The sequence below is a fragment of the Diabrotica undecimpunctata genome, chromosome 10, assembly GCF_040954645.1.
Source record: "Diabrotica undecimpunctata isolate CICGRU chromosome 10, icDiaUnde3, whole genome shotgun sequence".
Taxonomy (NCBI): domain Eukaryota; kingdom Metazoa; phylum Arthropoda; class Insecta; order Coleoptera; family Chrysomelidae; genus Diabrotica; species Diabrotica undecimpunctata.
The window spans coordinates 1,939,461-1,961,282 of NC_092812.1; the positions used below are offsets into that span (position 1 = coordinate 1,939,461).

At 30.1% G+C, this 21,822-nt stretch overlaps 1 protein-coding gene across 2 annotated transcripts in view; it reads left to right on the forward strand.

The window, feature by feature from the left end:
* Apoltp (Apolipoprotein lipid transfer particle) overlaps positions 1 to 21,822 on the forward strand; it is a 1,459,665-nt gene that overhangs the window by 176,203 nt on the left and 1,261,640 nt on the right. The gene's annotated exons all lie outside the window — the stretch shown is intronic.

A 21,822-nucleotide genomic window follows, 5' to 3' on the forward strand; every position in this document is an offset into this window, starting at 1 on the left:
AAATTATATTACATGTGGAACTAGATTTTATTTTCCATAGAAATCAACGTTTCGGCAGGAAATCCTTGCCTTTCTTAAGATTCTAAAATGCACAAGATTAAGAACAAACAGTTATTGTAAAATATCTATATATATATATATATATATATATATATATATATATATATATATATATATATATATATATATATAAATATGTTGGAAATATCAGGTATGTGGTCTATATTAAATAAAAAATCTTTGTTTTTTCTAAAGCTCAATATTTCGCCATTTATTTGATGGCTTCATCGGGAGTAACTGTAAAAAACAAACATTTCAAAACACTGACGTACACTTAGATTTACAATACTTACAGAAATTAAAAGATTATACACATAAATAAAATTAATACTAAAATAGCATTATTTTTGATGACACTGTACATTTAATAAAATGCATGTTAAAATTTAAAATATCTTTGAGCACGTTCGTTAACAATCAATAGGATGGAACAAGTAAAAATTATTTCAAAATGCAAAAAATAACAATGTAAGAAAACATTAGAGGAATAGTATTTCTTTAATTAATCATTAAGGTTTATTCATTAACATTCATTAGTCATTAGTCATTAACCTTAATGATTAATTAAAGAAATACTATTCCTCTAATGTTTTCTTACATTGTTATTTTTTGCATTTTGAAATAATTTTTACTTGTTCCATCCTATTGATTGTTAACGAACGTGCTCAAAGATATTTTAAATTTTAACATGCATTTTATTAAATGTACAGTGTCATCAACAATAATGTTATTTTAGTATTAATTTTATTTATGTGTATAATCTTTTAATTTCTGTAAGTATTGTAAATCTAAGTGTACGTCAGTGTTTTGAAATGTTTGTTTTTTACAGTTACTCCCGATGAAGCGATCAAATAAATGGCGAAATATTGAGCTTTAGAATAAACAAAGATTTTTTATTTAATATAGACCACATACCTGATATTTCCAACATATTTATAAAGTGTTTTTTGGTCGAAATAATCACGTTAATATATATATATATATATATATATATATATATATATATATATATATATATATATATATATATATATATATATATAACTTACCAAAACGTAAAACGGGACACTGACATTAATGAAGTGACAAATAAAAGTTGACATGAGATATATACGTTAAATAGATTACGTTTTGGTAAGATATAAATATATATATATATATATATATATATATATATATATATATATATATATATATATATATATATATATATATATTACAATAACTGTTTGTTCTTAATCTTGTAGTTATAGTTAGTTATTAGTTAGTCTTGTAAGTTATAGAGCGACGCCTATGGGTTTATTCAGGCCATGGACTTAGGAGTGCTGACATGGTCAAAGACATTGAACTTAGGAGTTCTGACGCTATGTTTCGTAATATTGTATATTGAATTGTATAATTGAAACTGTATATGTTTTATTTTAACTAATATTTTATTCAATTTAGAATCTGATTTTATTGTAATTAGTCGTTTTAGCTCTAATAAATTCTTTTTTTTTAAAAGGACTTTTGGCATTCCCAAATTTGAGTGGCGCAGTCAGTAGCTAGGTCAAACGGGTTTAACGAATATAAATTAGGTTCGTTTCAATGATTTATTGACCTTAATTCGGAAGTGTTATATTCCTGTGGGTGGATTGAGTAGCCCTTTATAACAGGAATCGTGTTAAGTGGACTTTTCGAGTGAATATTGAAGATACCTGCCTAGTCAAACCTTCTGAGGGAACCAGCTTACATGGAGTGGACAATATTTCTCTGGTAAGTGCTTATGTCGTATAGAGAGCCTAAAATTCTAATAAATTCTGATTCATCAGACTCAGATTCTGACTCAAAACTCCCTATTAAAGATAATTTTTGTTCTAATTCCTCCTTAATAAATAATCGTACTTCTAATTTAAATTTTTACTTAAAAAATAAAATAAAAATGGCAATCCCACAGTTAAAAAAGGAATATCTTGACATGATTCCAGATTTCCCCGGAGAAAATACATTACTTCCTAGATTCGTGGAAATCTGTGAAAAATTGATTATTAAATTTTATAATACAGTTGATTCAGATGATTTTCAGAATGAATACCTTATGTCTAGCATATTAGCAAAAGTAAAAGGTGAAGCTGCTATTAACATTTCAGCATGTGTCGTTAGGAACTGGCAAGATCTTAAAGATGCCTTGCTAAATACATAAGCTGATAAAAGAGATATTTATACTCTTAGTATAGAAATTTCAGAATTAAAGCAAAATAATGAAACTCCCTTTGAATTCTTCAATAAAGTCCAACATCTTTTGAATTTACAAATATCTTTGATTACTACACGTTTTAATGACCAAGAATTATTAATTTTATCAAACTATTTTAGGAATTTAGCCCTACGAGTATTATTACGTGGTCTAAAAGAACCACTTGGCACCTTCATGCGAACTAAAAACCCTAAGATTTAAATTCTGCACTAAGTATTTTAAGTAACGATTTTCAAATTTATTTAAATGAAAATAATTCTTCACAATCTAGGCAAACAAAGCCAAATTTTCAAAATAATCGTAATCCAAGACCAAATCTTAACTTTCAACAAAAATTTCCCCAAACGAACAGATCCTTTACATTCAATGAACCTCGACAAAGAATTCAAGCCCCACCTATAACAAACTCCACAAAATTTCAACAAACAAGACAACCATTAGCATCAACCTCTTTTTTAAATAATAACAGAGGAACTAATATTTTTACAAATAACAGAAGTAGTAATGTCTTTAAATCAAACCCAAATCAAAGATTTCAAGCCCCAACTCCAATGAGTACCACTAGTCAAAATACTTTTAGACCAACAAATTTTGGAAATCAAAGACGCTTCAATAATACATTTTCAAGTCAACCACAAAATATCATAGCTGAGGAGCTACATAATATTGGCGACACTGAGGAAGTTGAATTAACTAATGAGAATCATTTTTTAGAGAACAAAGCCTCGGAAAATCCATAATTACTCAAGTTGAACTTTTAAATCTGATAAATAACGAAAGTGAATTGCCGTACATTGTATTTCCTGAGCATAATCTTAAAGTACTAATAGACACTGGGAGCACAAAATCGTCTGTAACCCCAGAAGTCGCTGAAAAATATTTTAAAAATTCAATTTTTCGTAAACCCTTTCAAATTTCAACAGCACTTGGAGCAAAACAGGAAAATTACTGTACTGAAATTCCCTTTTTAATACCAAAAATAAATTAAATTTAAGTTATTGCGTTTTTAAATTCCATGATTATTTTCACTGCTTATTAGGCCTCGATAATTTAAAAAAATTAAATGCAAAAATTGATTTGGCCAATAATGTTTTAATTACTTCGCAGAGTAAGATCAAATTAAATTATTATAAAGCCGGGAATAGTGGAAACACGAATTGTATAGTAGTGCCGCCACGAACCGAGCAAGTTATCAGTTTAAATGTTGAAAATATAAAAAATGGCGATGTAATTATACCATATACACAAATCGGTAAATTAGAAATTCCGGAATGCCTTACGACGGTAGAAAACAATAAGGCTATTTGCACGATTTTGAATTCTTCTGAATCTTATTTTAAATTGGATGTAACTTCCCCAATCATGGTGGAAAAGTTCGCTGAATACGAACAAATTTTAAATCCAAATCCAAAAAATATTGTTGAATATATGGAAACACTTAATGAACAAGCTCAACAAAATCTTAATAATGAACCAGATACAGAATCGCTGATTGTTGAAATAGATGAAGATTATAGACAAGAAGAAAATCCTGATGACGGTGAGACGATACACACCAATGTAGAAAATCCTACCCCCGGAATTCCTATTTCCGAGAACCCTGTAAACACGGGAATTAATCAAATTTTTATTTCTGAAGTTAATTTTAATCCTGCTAGTCCCACTATAATCAAATTATTTGATAAAAGACAAAGAATTCGTGTCCAGTTCTCAAAAAACAATTTTGAGCGCGATGTTATTGATTTTATTAAAGAATATACCATACCCAAAATAAAATATTATCATCTTTATTTTGAAGACCCAGTATATGAGAAATTTAGCGTTATTATCCAAAAATACTTTAAAAATTCTCAAATATCGTTTATTAATTGCACTAAGAAACTTATCGATGTTCCTATAAACCAAATTAAAGAAATAATTCAAAACTATCATGAAGGCAAGCAAAATCATAGAGGTTTAGATGAAACAGATAACCGAATTAAATCATTATATTATTGGCCCAATCAACGAGCTTCTATACAAACTTATATTAATGAATGCGAAATATACCAAATAACAAAATATGATAGGAATCCCATAAAGCCAATATTTAGCATTTCTCCTACAGCAATTAAGCCATTTCAGATTTTACATTTAGATTCCATAACTCTTGAAAATACCAAATTTCTAACGATAGTCGATTCTTTCTCTAAATATGCCCAACTTTATAAACTTAATTCTGCTCAAGGTATCAAAGTAGCAAACGCTTTAATTAGATTCTTTACTCACCATAGTATTCCAGAATAAATCATTTCAGACAATGGTACAGAACTAAAAAATTCAGTCAATAAAGACTTATTAGCATTACACAAGGTAAAAATCCACTTTATCTCCTCCCAGCATCCAGAATCAAATGATATAGCTGAAAGATTTCATTCAACTATTATAGAACATATCAGGTTACTAAACAATCAAAATGAGTATAAATCCGACCCAATAGAACAAAAAGTAAACTATGCATTATTAGCTTACAACAGTACTGTCCACGCCGTAACAAAAATGAAACCCCATGAACTAGTTACGGGACATTTAGATACCAACTCCCCATTTAATATTATTATTTCTAATATTAACAAAAAACTTCAGGAAAATAAAGCAAAAGTTATAAATAAAGCAAATGAAACACGCGAGGAATTACCAAAAGAAATTCCTACCGAAGTATTTGTGCGAAACAGACAAATAAAAGGAAAAACTAAAAATAAATATCAAAAAGAAAATATTAAATCCATAAATAGATTTAAGAAAACAGCAAAACTCATTAAGCGGCATAAAAATACTACCTTTCAAATGTAAAACGACCTAAACGGAAAACTTATATTTTTCCAGGTTCGTCACAATCGGACATACAACAGCTGAAATAAAGGACCACACACACAACCCACAACCTAGGCATTCTACCTATAAAATTAGGAACCGCAAAACTCCAAAAATCTAGTCATACATTTGTATATTTTTATAATTTAAAACCACTTGTAACTGAATATGACAACCTGAACAAGCAATTTGAGTATCTTAAAAATAACATTTCTAACAGCGAATTCTTTAGATCAGAGACGTACAACTACGTTAATATTATTCAATATATCAAAAATAGCATACAAAAAACCTCTTTATTTTACAAAACACAATTACCGTTTGCATTAAAACACGAAAATATTTTAGATTTTGAATCTATTCTGGAAATCACCTGTAAAATAGAGGAAAACCAAATTCAATATTTTCTGACAATTCCTATCGATTTTGAGAACATCTTTGATCTCTACTATTTATTACCTATACCCACACAAATTGAGTCAGAATTTGCAATAATAATACCTAATACAAGATATTTGGTAAACAATAAAAATACAATAATACCTCTCAACGACATTTGCGCCCACGGTAAAAATTTCCAATGTCCAAGCCGTCTACAAAATAACCAAATTAATTTAAAATTTGAAAAAAAAAATCCCACAAACAGAATCACACCCATCATGGAACAAAGAGAAAATTACCACATTCCCATCATTTGGACGATCATATTATATCTTGCCATCGTTGTAATAATGATCTACATTATTTATAAGAAAATAACGATAAAAACAAGAAAAGAAACCAAAAGAAAAGAAGACATAAGAATGTCAAACATACAGGACCCAGACGATTCCACTTCGAAAATTCACCTCCCACAAGAAGCTTCAATCTAGGGGAAGAGGAGTTATAGAGCGACGCCTATGGGTTTATTCAGGCCATGGACTTAGGAGTGCTGACATGGTCAAAGACATTGAACTTAGGAGTGCTGATGCTATGTTTCGTAATATTGTGAATTGTATAATTGCAACTGTATATGTTTTATTTTAACTAATATTTTATTCAGTTTAGAATCTGATTTTATTGTAATTAGTCGTTTTAGCTCTAATAAATTCTTTTTTTAAAAAAGGACTTTTGGCATTCCCAAATTTGAGTTATATATATTATATAATAATTTTCTTTGGTATATTTCAGGTTCTGGTTGTCTGGAATTAAAACAATTGTATTTTTGTTACTTGATATTTCGCCAATATTTGGCTTCATTAGAAATGCACTACAAATTTTTTGAAACAAAGAGATAGGCAAAATCAAGATAAAATCATAAATATTTACTCACAGAGATAGAACTGTTAACAAAAAAAACATAAGACAAACATTTGTTTTACACTTTCACAATTAGAGTAACAATTAAAAAATAAGTTAAAATACACATAAAACAACAAAAATTGTATAGTGAGATAGACGAGTTACTTTGAATTGCTATGTATACTGCAACAAACTTAAGTTTGGGAATATGACTCGTAACTCGACTATGCGCAGTGAATCGTGTTTACTATTGTTACCATGGAAACGACGAGCGTGCTGCTTGCCAGTGTCGTAGTTTGAGAAGTACGTATCGCAAAGTATTTCACCTGTTGATTTGATCTTGTTGGATATTTTATTAATTTTTTTTAGATTAATGCTTAGTATATTGGTAGTAATATTTAGTGTAATATTAAGTCATTAAGTGTATCTATAGTGGATTTAGTTCAGTTATTAATAATAATTATTTAACAATATCCTAAAAAGATATGAACAAAATTAAACCATTATACTTTTGAACAGATACTCTCAAATCATCTCGAACAAATTACAGGTGGCGAAAACTCGAAGACAATAGGAGTGTCCTAATGGTAAGTTATGATATTCGTTTAAAACGAATGGAATATTCAAACTAGCTAATTTAATCTTAATCTGAAGATATAACCATATAATTTAAAGAAACCGATTTCTAAGGACAAAAGGCTGATTATTGTTCATGCTGGAAGAGAGACTGGATTTGTACTTAACGCTGTGTTAATTTTTAAATCAGGTGCATGCTTATAATTAAAAAATCAATTTTAATAACAATAACAGTACTGTAAGCCATAATTACTATTAAAGTTTTATAATAAATTAAATTCTGTTAACGAGGCAAATTCGTTAACGAGGCAAATTCGCCATTCTTAGGATCCAAGAGTGGCGACTATGATGACGATATGAACCACCTTAATTTTATAAAGTGGATCAGAAGTCAGCTCTTCCCTAACTTACCCAAAAATTCGGTCCTGGTATATAGTTGATAATGCATCCTACCATAATGTACTAATGGAAGAAATGTGACGTCTGCTAGCCGTAGGGATATTATAGTAAAGTAGTTATAGGAAAAAAGTATTCCTTTTCCACAAACACTAACCAAAGCGGAGTTATATAAAATTATACAAGCCCATAAACCACGTTTTCCACTTGTTTATGTACTAGATTATGAGCTTTAACAACATCGACATAAAGTACTTCGCTTGATTTCCTATCTTCCGGAGTTAGACTTTATCGAAAAAATATGGGCTTTGGTAAAAGGTAAAGAGGCTACATATAATACAACGTTTAATATAAATAATGTTGAAAATATAGCAAAAACAAAATTTTTAGACATGTTAATAGAAGAGTGGGTTACTATATGTAAACATGTACAAAAATATGAAAACACTCAAATCGAAAACGAACATTTGTTAGCCACTACGCTGGACCATTTATGTTTTTAATACTGGTTTATACGAAGAAAGCATTTTTTAGGATACGGATAGTGATTCAAATTCGGAAATAGAGATCTTAGAATCATGCGGGTAATTATAACTAAAGCATTCTTGTTTAGATAAATAAATATATTATTGAATTAGTTAAAATAAACTATTTATTTTTTTTTTGCAAATTTAAAACTCTTTCTTCATGGTAATGTTAATAAATTGTAAGTATTGAGGAATTTTTTATTTATTAAAGTGCTCCTAATATTTTACTCAAAAAATTCATTCTTCATTTTAATTGAATATACTTATGAAAAATTATTTTAAATCTACCTGTTTCCGCCCGCCATTGGTAGAAACAGTCCGCCTACCTGCGCCAAACACTACGTCACATTCCCAAACTTAAATTTGTTGAACTCTATATTAATAAAGTAGCAGGTACATGGTCAATTAATTTTGAATGGATTGCAGAATATTTCTGTAGATGCTGCTTAACTGATTCGTATCTGCTTTGTAATTTATTATTTCGAGATTCCACAATATTATTACAAATACAAAACTTAAGTTAGCAGATATAATACCATTAATATTTTAAATGATTTTAAAGCCAGTTTAAAACGAAATTTTAATACTAACTTTAAGAAAATAAAACAAAAGAATATTAAAAAAATTTAAAAAGCTCTATCAGCATCAGTCAACAAATGAATATATATTGAAAGAGACAATTGTGCATAAATTAAAAACATATCCAATATAGTAATAGCAAAAGATATTTCTAACTTCCTTTCTCTTGGTCCAAAATTTGCAATACCATCAGTCCGGAGTGACTTGAGGCTAGATATCTTTCTTGCTGACATGGAAATGATAACTTTTCTTCACTCTCATCCAGAACTGCTTATTTTAGTCTAATAAACGTGGTTGTACTGTTGCTCTCAACAACGATGAATATATTAAAAAAAAATGAGTTACTTCTGAATGATCCTCTAATATATTTACGACTACCTAAAGATCCAACATCATCAATACAAACTTCATTCAATAACTTAATAAAGAGATTAAAATCCAAAACACAACATACTGATCAACAGGCAAAAGAACTTACTATCTATAATTCTTCTTTTCCAAAACTGTACTCATCATCATCACTGGCTGGACAACCCTTTTTGGGTCTTAGCCTGTTCCAGGATTCTTCTCCATTCTGATCTGTTTCGTGCTTTTTTTCTCCAGTTTTTTATTTTTAAGGTTGTTATATCATTTTCTATTTGTTCTAAGTATCTTAGTTTTGATCTTCCTCTTATTCTTTTTCCTACTGGCATCTGTTTGAATATTTTGTTTGGTATTTCGCCTTCTTCCAATCTTTCTACATGTCCTATCCAACGCAGCCGTCCTATTTTAATGAATTTTATAATATCCGGATCCTGGTATATTTTGTATAGTTTAGAGTTGTATCTTCTTCGCCATATTCTGTTTTCTTTTGTGCCCTTATATATGTGTCGTAAAATTTTTCTTTCGAAGGTGGCTAACAACGTTTCCTCTCTTTTAGTGAGTGTCCAGGTTTTTGAGCCATATGTGAGTACCGGTCTTATTAGGGTTTTATATATTTGGCATTTTGTCTTTATTGCGACATTAGGTGTCTAATTAAGCCATGGTAACATTTATTTACAATAAATATTTGCCTCTTCACTTCCTCCGTAACGTTATTATCAGACGTGACTAGGGATCCCAAGTATATAAAGTTTTTTACCCCCTCTATGTTGCATTCTCTTATTGTTTTGGTCTGATTGATTTTAAGACCACTATTTTGTGCAGCTCGTTCTATTTGGTTGTATGCCTCTATCATTTCTCTTCTTGATCTTGCGATTATGTCAATATCATCTGTAAATGCTAGTATTTGCACGCTTTTATTAATGATTGTTCCTCGTGTATTGACTGTTGTGTCCCTCAGTATTTTCTCGAGTACGATGTTGAACAAGATGCATGATAGAGCGTCTCCCTGGCGTAGTCCCTTTTTCACATCTATTGTTTCCGTTAACTGTACTGTCTACCAAAAATCCATAAAGAAAATGTTCCTGTACGTGCCATTACTAGTTCAATAAACTCTGTTACTTGTAATATATCCAAATTTTTGTGTAACATTTTACAAAATACCTTTAAAGATATGACATATTTGAATGTTAAAGATACGTTCACATTTGTGAATAAGATCGGAGGTACAAAATTACCTGATAATTATGTAATAATCTCTCTGGATGCAATTTCACTATTCACTAATATTTCGGAAGACTTAGTATATTCAATTATACGTCGAAAATGGGAACTAATGTCAAAAACACAATCTTAAAGAAAGTTTTTTGACATTGCTAAAATTTATTTTTAAAAATATCTACCTTTCATTTAACAAAACATTTTATCGTAAAATCTTTGGAACTCCCATGGGTAGTCCGATAAGTAATATATTGGCACTCATTGTTTTAGATCATGTAATAGAAAATACTACAATCAACCTTCCATTTATACTAACCTTCCTATACAAATTTGTCAATGGCATTTTCTGTACCGTACCAAACCATCAGGTTGACACCATCTTAAAAAATACATTTAACTCTTTTTAATGACAAAATACAGTTTGCTGTTGAAAGAAAAACTAACAATGGCGTACCTTTCTTAGACACTAAAGTAATCCGCACGGAAGGCAATCATATAATACTAGATTGGTACCAAAAATCTACTGCATCAGGCAGATTTCTAAACTTTGCTTCTAACCTCCCAAAACACCAGAAATACAGTATAGTTCTTGTTATGAAAAATAGAATACTCAATATATGTGACGACCAGTTTCTAAGTAATAGTCAGAGTAAATTACTTGAGATATTTATGAACAACGGTTATCCGAAGACACTCCTTAAACAATTCATTTACAACTCCCACTATTATGATGGATCATTGGATAGAGATGCTTCACAAAAATTTAAATATAAAAGATTTCCCTTTGTTGATAATCTAACAAATAAGATTACAACTCTCTTCAAACCATACACTAACATTAGAATTGTAGGTACAGCGGTATTAATAACAAAAGTTTCTTTTCTCGTGTTAAAGACATGGCACCAGTAATGTACACTACCAATAAAATCTAGAAAATACAGTGCTTAGGCTGCAATGGTTATAATAATATTGAAATCCTACAAACAGTAACTGATTATAAAAACAGTCTGTTTCTCGAAATGTATTATATTACCAACACAAAATATGTAATAAATTACACAGCAGATACAAATCAGTTAAGCAGCATCTACAGCAATATTCTATAATCCATTTAATTCAAAATTAATTTACCATATATCTGCTACTTTATTTTATACATATATAGATCAGTTACTGAGGGTTTTTACCTCCGAATTCTTTATAACTGAATCGATTCATTTGAAATTTTGTGTGTTGGTAATAATTACTCAAGAAACAAAAGTTATATAGTGCCGATGGGCGCTTCGACCCTGGGGGTGTTTGCCACCCCTTTTCGATGGTGGAAATTTTTTTACTTAATATAACTACGCTATTCGATAGAAGGACAAATTTTAAACAAAAAATGTGGTAAACATTTTTTTCGCTAGATTAATACTTTTTGAGTTATTCGCTGTTGAAAAGTGTCATTTTTCGTTAAAAAAAAACATGTTTTTAAAAGGTTTTTTAAGAATAGCTCTGAAACTAAGAGTTTTATCAAAAAAGTGTAACGACTAAAATTAAAGCTCATAAAAAAACAAAAAGATTGGCTTCTTAATGAATATTTTTTGTTTAATATTAACTGAGTTATGACTGTTCAAAGAAGGTTTGTTTTTGTTTTTATCTTTCAATACGAGTATTTAACGTTAAATAACGGAAAACGGGTACATTTTTCGACAAAACTCATATAATATTTTTAAAAGAGCTTGAAAAGACCTTTAAAATGAGTGGTGGTAAAAGTCGTCCTTTGCACTAACTGTACGTGAGATACGATCAAAAAAACGATGGTTTTCTCAAATTTTTGTAAAAAAAACGCAATAAAACTAACGCCATGTTCACTAGGATTGAAATAAATTGTTTTCCTTATAGAATTCACTTTATTTTAGTGTTTTTTTTTGTATGATTCAAAAGTTTAGTCACTTTAGAATACCCAGTTTTTGAAAAAAATATGATGACAGTTTTTTTTGTGAAATTGTGAAAGTGTAAAACAAATGCTTGTCCTATTTTTTTGTGAACACTTCTACCTCTGTAAGTAAATATTTATGTAATTTTATTTTAATGTTGCTTATCTCTTTGTTTTAATAAATTTGTAGTGCACTTCTGATGAAACCAACAATCAGTTGGCGAAATATTAAAACAGGCCATTCACGTTCCAACAACTTCGGAATATTTTGATAATGATTTTTGAAGTGGAAGTCCAAACGACAAATACATTTAATTTCTAACTCATATTGTGGCTTATTCCCAATTAACATAGTAAATTTACTATAAGATCACTATGTAACTGATATTTCTTCCCTGTATACAATTTGCTTACCACATCAGCTCCAAACAAAAGCTCAATTGGTGCTGTGTGTCAGACATCGCTTAGCAAAAATCCCCAGTTCGCAAACAAATAATAGAAAATAACTTTTAATTGCACGAAAAAAATTATTATAGCCCTGCAATCTGAAATCACCTTTCCCAATAGTTGTTGAGGTATTTTACAGCTGAACTTCAGATCCTCAAATGACCTTCCAGTGGCCAGAAAGCGTAAAGTTGCTACAAGGCGTTGTTCAGTACTGACACATTCACGCATGACGGTATATTTTTGGAAATGAGTAGACCAACTTTTACCAGCAACAGCGAAAAAGTGAAGTTGTCCATTCTGAGGTAGTTTTTGTAATAATCCTCATCAATGACATTAAGCAATTTTATGTCACAATAGTTCACATGATCAACAAATAATTTCTTCATTCAATATTTTTTCTTCTTTTTTTTTCAAACGATAAGGATTAAAAGCACAACTTTCGTTGCCACTTTCCTCCTCCTAATTATATTTTGCGTAGTATATATTCGATACATTTTTTGATTAAGTGATGTACACCGACGTGAAAACAAACTAGAACTGGACTTGGACCGCTAGTTGGATAGCAAGTCGGAGCGTGAGTGGAGACGAATATCAAACTAGTAGTCCTACTAAGTGGGACCGCAAGTCTCGGAACGTGAATGCCCAGTTTAAATGACAAAGAAATAGAATATATATATATATATATATATATATATATATATATATATACAGGGTGTCCCAGACTAATTTACCCACGCTATATCTCTTAAGCGAATAAAGATTTTCGAATAGGACAAAAAGTGATCTATTCTACTTGTAATACACTTTAATATGGCGTAGAAAAAATCATCCCCTAAATATTCATCCCTTAGTTACAACCCCTAACTTTAATTTTTTTAATAGCACCCTGTATATTTTTTTATAGTTTTGGATGTGGTCTTCTATCGTCTATTCGACAGATTTATTAAAAGTAAAATCGGTTTGTAAATAATCAAGAAATCAATTTATTTTTTATTTTTGTTAATTACTTAAGTGTCCCAGACTAATTTATCCAGGCTATATTTATTAACAAAATAGAGATTTTTTAAAGGGAGAAAAACTGGTCTATTCCATTTGTAATACACTTTAATATGGCGAAGAAAACATCATCCCCTAAATATTCATCTCTTAGTTACAACCCCTAACTTAAATTTGTTAATGGCACCCTGTACATTTTTTATAGTTTTAGATGTGGTCTTCTATCGTCTATTCAATCGATTTTTTAAAAATAAAATGGGTTTGTTAGGTATCAAAAAAATATCAGTTTATTTTCTAGTTTTGTTAAATTGATCAAAATCTCTTATAATAAAGTCATAATATTTGAAAAACTTTTGCGGTTATTTTACGTCTTCGATATTACCCTTAATTCTGGTTGCCATGATTTGATCTGTCAAATCAACAATTATTATTTTTGACGTTTGGTATTAGACCAGTAATAATTATATTTGTTGTAATTGTGTATTTATAACATTTCAATATGCCTTATTTATTTTCGCCTGACGAGTACGTTGATATCCTTTTGATTTATGGAGAATTTCCTGACAATTATATCAAGAAAGGTTTCCAAATCGAAACATTCCAAGCGAAAAAACCTTTAAGAATTTGGAACGCTCACTTAGACAGGGATATTTTCCTAATAATAAAAGAGGTACAATTGAACGCACAGTAAGATGTAACCAAAACCTTATTAATGTACTAGCATATGTTAATTTTAATCCCAAGGTGTCTGTTAGAACCCTCGTCAGTGAATGTGGCATTCCAAAAAGTTGTGTGCATAGAATTCTCAAAGATTTTAAGTACCATCTTTTTAAAGTGCACCTAGTTCAAGGATTACAGCCTGGTGATGACCAAAGTCGTCTTGAGTTTATTGCAAAAATGATGTTAAAAATCAGTGATGATCCACTTTTTTTATCAAAAATATTGTGGAGTGATGAGGCTAGATTTCACAATAATGGTATTGTCAACCGTCACAATTCCAATTATTGGTCTCCCGTGAACCCACATTGGATGATGGAAACAAGATTTCAGAATATTTGGGGTATAAATGTGTGGTGCGGTTTATTTAATGGCCGTGTTATAGGTCCTTACTTTTTTAACGGCACTCTAACGTTCGATATTTAGACTTTTTAGAAAACATTCTACCCGATTTGCTAGAAGATATTCCTCTTCATGAGCGTCAAGAAATGTGGTGGCAACAAGACGGAGCTACTCCACATAATGCGAGAAACGTTAGCGACCACCTACAAAACCGTTTTGATAACCGCTGGATAGCAAACAACTCTCCAGAAATTATGTGGGCCGCACGTTCATGTGATTTGTCACCTCTTGACTCTTTCTTTTGGGGAGCGATAAAAGATACTGTTTACCAATCAAAACCGCAAAATTTAGAGGAATTAAAAGAAAAAATAAGACAAGCATGTCGCCAAATTACTCCCGAAATGATTCGAGCCACATGTACCAGAAATCTTCTGGAACGATTCGAAATGTGTGTTGCAGCAGGTGGATTACAATTCGAACTTTAATGTAAATAACATTAGTTAGTTGGTGTTTTGATTTATTTTTTCATTTAATTTTTATTGCATTTATTTTTATTTTTCCTTTAAGTTTTATTGTTCCTAAGATTGTATTTTATTTGTACGAGTAGTAAAGTTTGCAATAAATTGTTTTTGTTTTACTTTCATTCTTTTATTTTGTAATATTGACGATTTATCTAATTTCAGTGACAATAAAGCATATTTCTTTTCTATTCTATTTTTTAAGGCTATCTTGATTAATTTAACAAAAATAAAAAATAAACTGATTTTTCATGACTGATGAAAAACTGATGAAAAAAAATCGGTTAAATAGACGATAGAAGACCACATCCAAAACTATAAAAAAATGTACAGGGTGCTATTAAAAAATTTAAGTTAGGGGTTGTAACTAAGGGATGAATATTTAGGGGATGATTTTTTCTTCGCTATATTAAAGTGTATTACAAATGGAATAGACCAGTTTGTGTCCCTTTAAAAAATCTCTATTTTGTTAATAAATATAGCCTGGATAAATTAGTCTGGGACACTTAATTAACAAAAATAAAAAATAAATTGATTTCTTGATTATTTACGAACCGATTTTATTTTTAATAAATCTGTTGAATAGACGATAGGAGACCACATCCAAAACTATAAAAAAATATACAGGGTGCTATTAAAAAAATTAAAGTTAGGGGTTGTAACTAAGGGATAAATATTTAGGGGATGATTTTTTTATATATCATATTAAAGTGTATTACAAGTAGAATAGATCACTTTTTGTCCCATTCGAAAATCTCTATTCGTTTAAGAGATATAGCGTGGGTAAATTAGTCTGGGACACCCTGTATATATATTGTAGCGAGATTAAATAAAACGAGCGGTTCGAATTTACATACATATATTTATTTATAAGTTGACAGTTCGGTAATACCTTAACAACTCTCCTTTACTCATTACATCGTTACATATATCAAAGTTACTATGTTCTAGAACATTCCCAACTCTAATTCGCCTACGTGACGGGTTGTTCCCTCTCGCACTCGAGATCGCTGAAAAGTTCTAGTCGCTTGCGAGATGCAGCCGTTACACGGGCCACGCTGAATGCATGTTCGTAACAATATATATTGTATTTATATTTTTTGTTTATAATATAAATGTGATTCATTTTCGTATATTTTAGGCAATACTTGTTCCATGCTCTACCTTTTGTCAACACCATTGACTCCGTAACATTAATGAAAAATATTATAACTGAAAAATTAGCATCTGAAACAACGATTAATGAATTTATAACATCAATAGGTTTTATGCCAAATCCCGATAGCGAAATGATGGATATAGCTCAAAGTCTTCTACAGGAATCTGAAACTTTTTCTGCAAATAAAGCTTTAAGTATATCTAACTTGGCACATACATATTGCAGTAATACCAAAGAGTGCAGTAGTGACTATTCGATATATTCTATTAATGAATATTTTCAAAACCATTTTGGTGAATTGATCAAAAACTCTCCATTTACCATCTTAAAAAATACATTTAACTCTTTTTAATGACAAAATACAGTTTGCTGTTGAAAGAAAAACTAACAATGGCGTACCTTTCTTAGACACTAAAGTAATCCGCACGGAAGGCAATCATATAATACTAGATTGGTACCAAAAATCTACTGCATCAGGCAGATTTCTAAACTTTGCTTCTAACCTCCCAAAACACCAGAAATACAGTATAGTTCTTGTTATGAAAAATAGAATACTCAATATATGTGACGACCAGTTTCTAAGTAATAGTCAGAGTAAATTACTTGAGATATTTATGAACAACGGTTATCCGAAGACACTCCTTAAACAATTCATTTACAACTCCCACTATTATGATGGATCATTGGATAGAGATGCTTCACAAAAATTTAAATATAAAAGATTTCCCTTTGTTGATAATCTAACAAATAAGATTACAACTCTCTTCAAACCATACACTAACATTAGAATTGTAGGTACAGCGGTATTAATAACAAAAGTTTCTTTTCTCGTGTTAAAGACATGGCACCAGTAATGTACACTACCAATAAAATCTAGAAAATACAGTGCTTAGGCTGCAATGGTTATAATAATATTGAAATCCTACAAACAGTAACTGATTATAAAAACAGTCTGTTTCTCGAAATGTATTATATTACCAACACAAAATATGTAATAAATTACACAGCAGATACAAATCAGTTAAGCAGCATCTACAGCAATATTCTATAATCCATTTAATTCAAAATTAATTTACCATATATCTGCTACTTTATTTTATACATATATAGATCAGTTACTGAGGGTTTTTACCTCCGAATTCTTTATAACTGAATCGATTCATTTGAAATTTTGTGTGTTGGTAATAATTACTCAAGAAACAAAAGTTATATAGTGTCGATGGGCGCTTCGACCCTGGGGGTGTTTGCCACCCCTTTTCGATGGTGGAAATTTTTTTACTTAATATAACTACGCTATTCGATAGAAGGACAAATTTTAAACAAAAAATGTGGTAAACATTTTTTTCGCTAGATTAATACTTTTTGAGTTATTCGCTGTTGAAAAGTGTCATTTTTCGTTAAAAAAAAACATGTTTTTAAAAGGTTTTTTAAGAATAGCTCTGAAACTAAGAGTTTTATCAAAAAAGTGTAACGACTAAAATTAAAGCTCATAAAAAAACAAAAAGATTGGCTTCTTAATGAATATTTTTTGTTTAATATTAACTGAGTTATGACTGTTCAAAGAAGGTTTGTTTTTGTTTTTATCTTTCAATACGAGTATTTAACGTTAAATAACGGAAAACGGGTACATTTTTCGACAAAACTCATATAATATTTTTAAAAGAGCTTGAAAAGACCTTTAAAATGAGTGGTGGTAAAAGTCGTCCTTTGCACTAACTGTACGTGAGATACGATCAAAAAAACGATGGTTTTCTCAAATTTTTGTAAAAAAAAACGCAATAAAACTAACGCCATGTTCACTAGGATTGAAATAAATTGTTTTCCTTATAGAATTCACTTTATTTTAGTGTTTTTTTTTGTATGATTCAAAAGTTTAGTCACTTTAGAATACCCAGTTTTTGAAAAAAATATGATGACAGTTTTTTTTGTGAAATTGTGAAAGTGTAAAACAAATGCTTGTCCTATTTTTTTGTGAACACTTCTACCTCTGTAAGTAAATATTTATGTAATTTTATTTTAATGTTGCTTATCTCTTTGTTTTAATAAATTTGTAGTGCACTTCTGATGAAACCAACAATCAGTTGGCGAAATATTAAAACAGGCCATTCACGTTCCAACAACTTCGGAATATTTTGATAATGATTTTTGAAGTGGAAGTCCAAACGACAAATACATTTAATTTCTAACTCATATTGTGGCTTATTCCCAATTAACATAGTAAATTTACTATAAGATCACTATGTAACTGATATTTCTTCCCTGTATACAATTTGCTTACCACATCAGCTCCAAACAAAAGCTCAATTGGTGCTGTGTGTCAGACATCGCTTAGCAAAAATCCCCAGTTCGCAAACAAATAATAGAAAATAACTTTTAATTGCACGAAAAAAATTATTATAGCCCTGCAATCTGAAATCACCTTTCCCAATAGTTGTTGAGGTATTTTACAGCTGAACTTCAGATCCTCAAATGACCTTCCAGTGGCCAGAAAGCGTAAAGTTGCTACAAGGCGTTGTTCAGTACTGACACATTCACGCATGACGGTATATTTTTGGAAATGAGTAGACCAACTTTTACCAGCAACAGCGAAAAAGTGAAGTTGTCCATTCTGAGGTAGTTTTTGTAATAATCCTCATCAATGACATTAAGCAATTTTATGTCACAATAGTTCACATGATCAACAAATAATTTCTTCATTCAATATTTTTTCTTCTTTTTTTTTCAAACGATAAGGATTAAAAGCACAACTTTCGTTGCCACTTTCCTCCTCCTAATTATATTTTGCGTAGTATATATTCGATACATTTTTTGATTAAGTGATGTACACCGACGTGAAAACAAACTAGAACTGGACTTGGACCGCTAGTTGGATAGCAAGTCGGAGCGTGAGTGGAGACGAATATCAAACTAGTAGTCCTACTAAGTGGGACCGCAAGTCTCGGAACGTGAATGCCCAGTTTAAATGACAAAGAAATAGAATATATATATATATATATATATATATATATATATATATATATATACAGGGTGTCCCAGACTAATTTACCCACGCTATATCTCTTAAGCGAATAAAGATTTTCGAATAGGACAAAAAGTGATCTATTCTACTTGTAATACACTTTAATATGGCGTAGAAAAAATCATCCCCTAAATATTCATCCCTTAGTTACAACCCCTAACTTTAATTTTTTTAATAGCACCCTGTATATTTTTTTATAGTTTTGGATGTGGTCTTCTATCGTCTATTCGACAGATTTATTAAAAGTAAAATCGGTTTGTAAATAATCAAGAAATCAATTTATTTTTTATTTTTGTTAATTACTTAAGTGTCCCAGACTAATTTATCCAGGCTATATTTATTAACAAAATAGAGATTTTTTAAAGGGAGAAAAACTGGTCTATTCCATTTGTAATACACTTTAATATGGCGAAGAAAACATCATCCCCTAAATATTCATCTCTTAGTTACAACCCCTAACTTAAATTTGTTAATGGCACCCTGTACATTTTTTATAGTTTTAGATGTGGTCTTCTATCGTCTATTCAATCGATTTTTTAAAAATAAAATGGGTTTGTTAGGTATCAAAAAAATATCAGTTTATTTTCTAGTTTTGTTAAATTGATCAAAATCTCTTATAATAAAGTCATAATATTTGAAAAACTTTTGCGGTTATTTTACGTCTTCGATATTACCCTTAATTCTGGTTGCCATGATTTGATCTGTCAAATCAACAATTATTATTTTTGACGTTTGGTATTAGACCAGTAATAATTATATTTGTTGTAATTGTGTATTTATAACATTTCAATATGCCTTATTTATTTTCGCCTGACGAGTACGTTGATATCCTTTTGATTTATGGAGAATTTCCTGACAATTATATCAAGAAAGGTTTCCAAATCGAAACATTCCAAGCGAAAAAACCTTTAAGAATTTGGAACGCTCACTTAGACAGGGATATTTTCCTAATAATAAAAGAGGTACAATTGAACGCACAGTAAGATGTAACCAAAACCTTATTAATGTACTAGCATATGTTAATTTTAATCCCAAGGTGTCTGTTAGAACCCTCGTCAGTGAATGTGGCATTCCAAAAAGTTGTGTGCATAGAATTCTCAAAGATTTTAAGTACCATCTTTTTAAAGTGCACCTAGTTCAAGGATTACAGCCTGGTGATGACCAAAGTCGTCTTGAGTTTATTGCAAAAATGATGTTAAAAATCAGTGATGATCCACTTTTTTTATCAAAAATATTGTGGAGTGATGAGGCTAGATTTCACAATAATGGTATTGTCAACCGTCACAATTCCAATTATTGGTCTCCCGTGAACCCACATTGGATGATGGAAACAAGATTTCAGAATATTTGGGGTATAAATGTGTGGTGCGGTTTATTTAATGGCCGTGTTATAGGTCCTTACTTTTTTAACGGCACTCTAACGTTCGATATTTAGACTTTTTAGAAAACATTCTACCCGATTTGCTAGAAGATATTCCTCTTCATGAGCGTCAAGAAATGTGGTGGCAACAAGACGGAGCTACTCCACATAATGCGAGAAACGTTAGCGACCACCTACAAAACCGTTTTGATAACCGCTGGATAGCAAACAACTCTCCAGAAATTGTGTGGGCCGCACGTTCATGTGATTTGTCACCTCTTGACTCTTTCTTTTGGGGAGCGATAAAAGATACTGTTTACCAATCAAAACCGCAAAATTTAGAGGAATTAAAAGAAAAAATAAGACAAGCATGTCGCCAAATTACTCCCGAAATGATTCGAGCCACATGTACCAGAAATCTTCTGGAACGATTCGAAATGTGTGTTGCAGCAGGTGGATTACAATTCGAACTTTAATGTAAATAACATTAGTTAGTTGGTGTTTTGATTTATTTTTTCATTTAATTTTTATTGCATTTATTTTTATTTTTCCTTTAAGTTTTATTGTTCCTAAGATTGTATTTTATTTGTACGAGTAGTAAAGTTTGCAATAAATTGTTTTTGTTTTACTTTCATTCTTTTATTTTGTAATATTGACGATTTATCTAATTTCAGTGACAATAAAGCATATTTCTTTTCTATTCTATTTTTTAAGGCTATCTTGATTAATTTAACAAAAATAAAAAATAAACTGATTTTTCATGACTGATGAAAAACTGATGAAAAAAAATCGGTTAAATAGACGATAGAAGACCACATCCAAAACTATAAAAAAATGTACAGGGTGCTATTAAAAAATTTAAGTTAGGGGTTGTAACTAAGGGATGAATATTTAGGGGATGATTTTTTCTTCGCTATATTAAAGTGTATTACAAATGGAATAGACCAGTTTGTGTCCCTTTAAAAAATCTCTATTTTGTTAATAAATATAGCCTGGATAAATTAGTCTGGGACACTTAATTAACAAAAATAAAAAATAAATTGATTTCTTGATTATTTACGAACCGATTTTATTTTTAATAAATCTGTTGAATAGACGATAGGAGACCACATCCAAAACTATAAAAAAATATACAGGGTGCTATTAAAAAAATTAAAGTTAGGGGTTGTAACTAAGGGATAAATATTTAGGGGATGATTTTTTTATATATCATATTAAAGTGTATTACAAGTAGAATAGATCACTTTTTGTCCCATT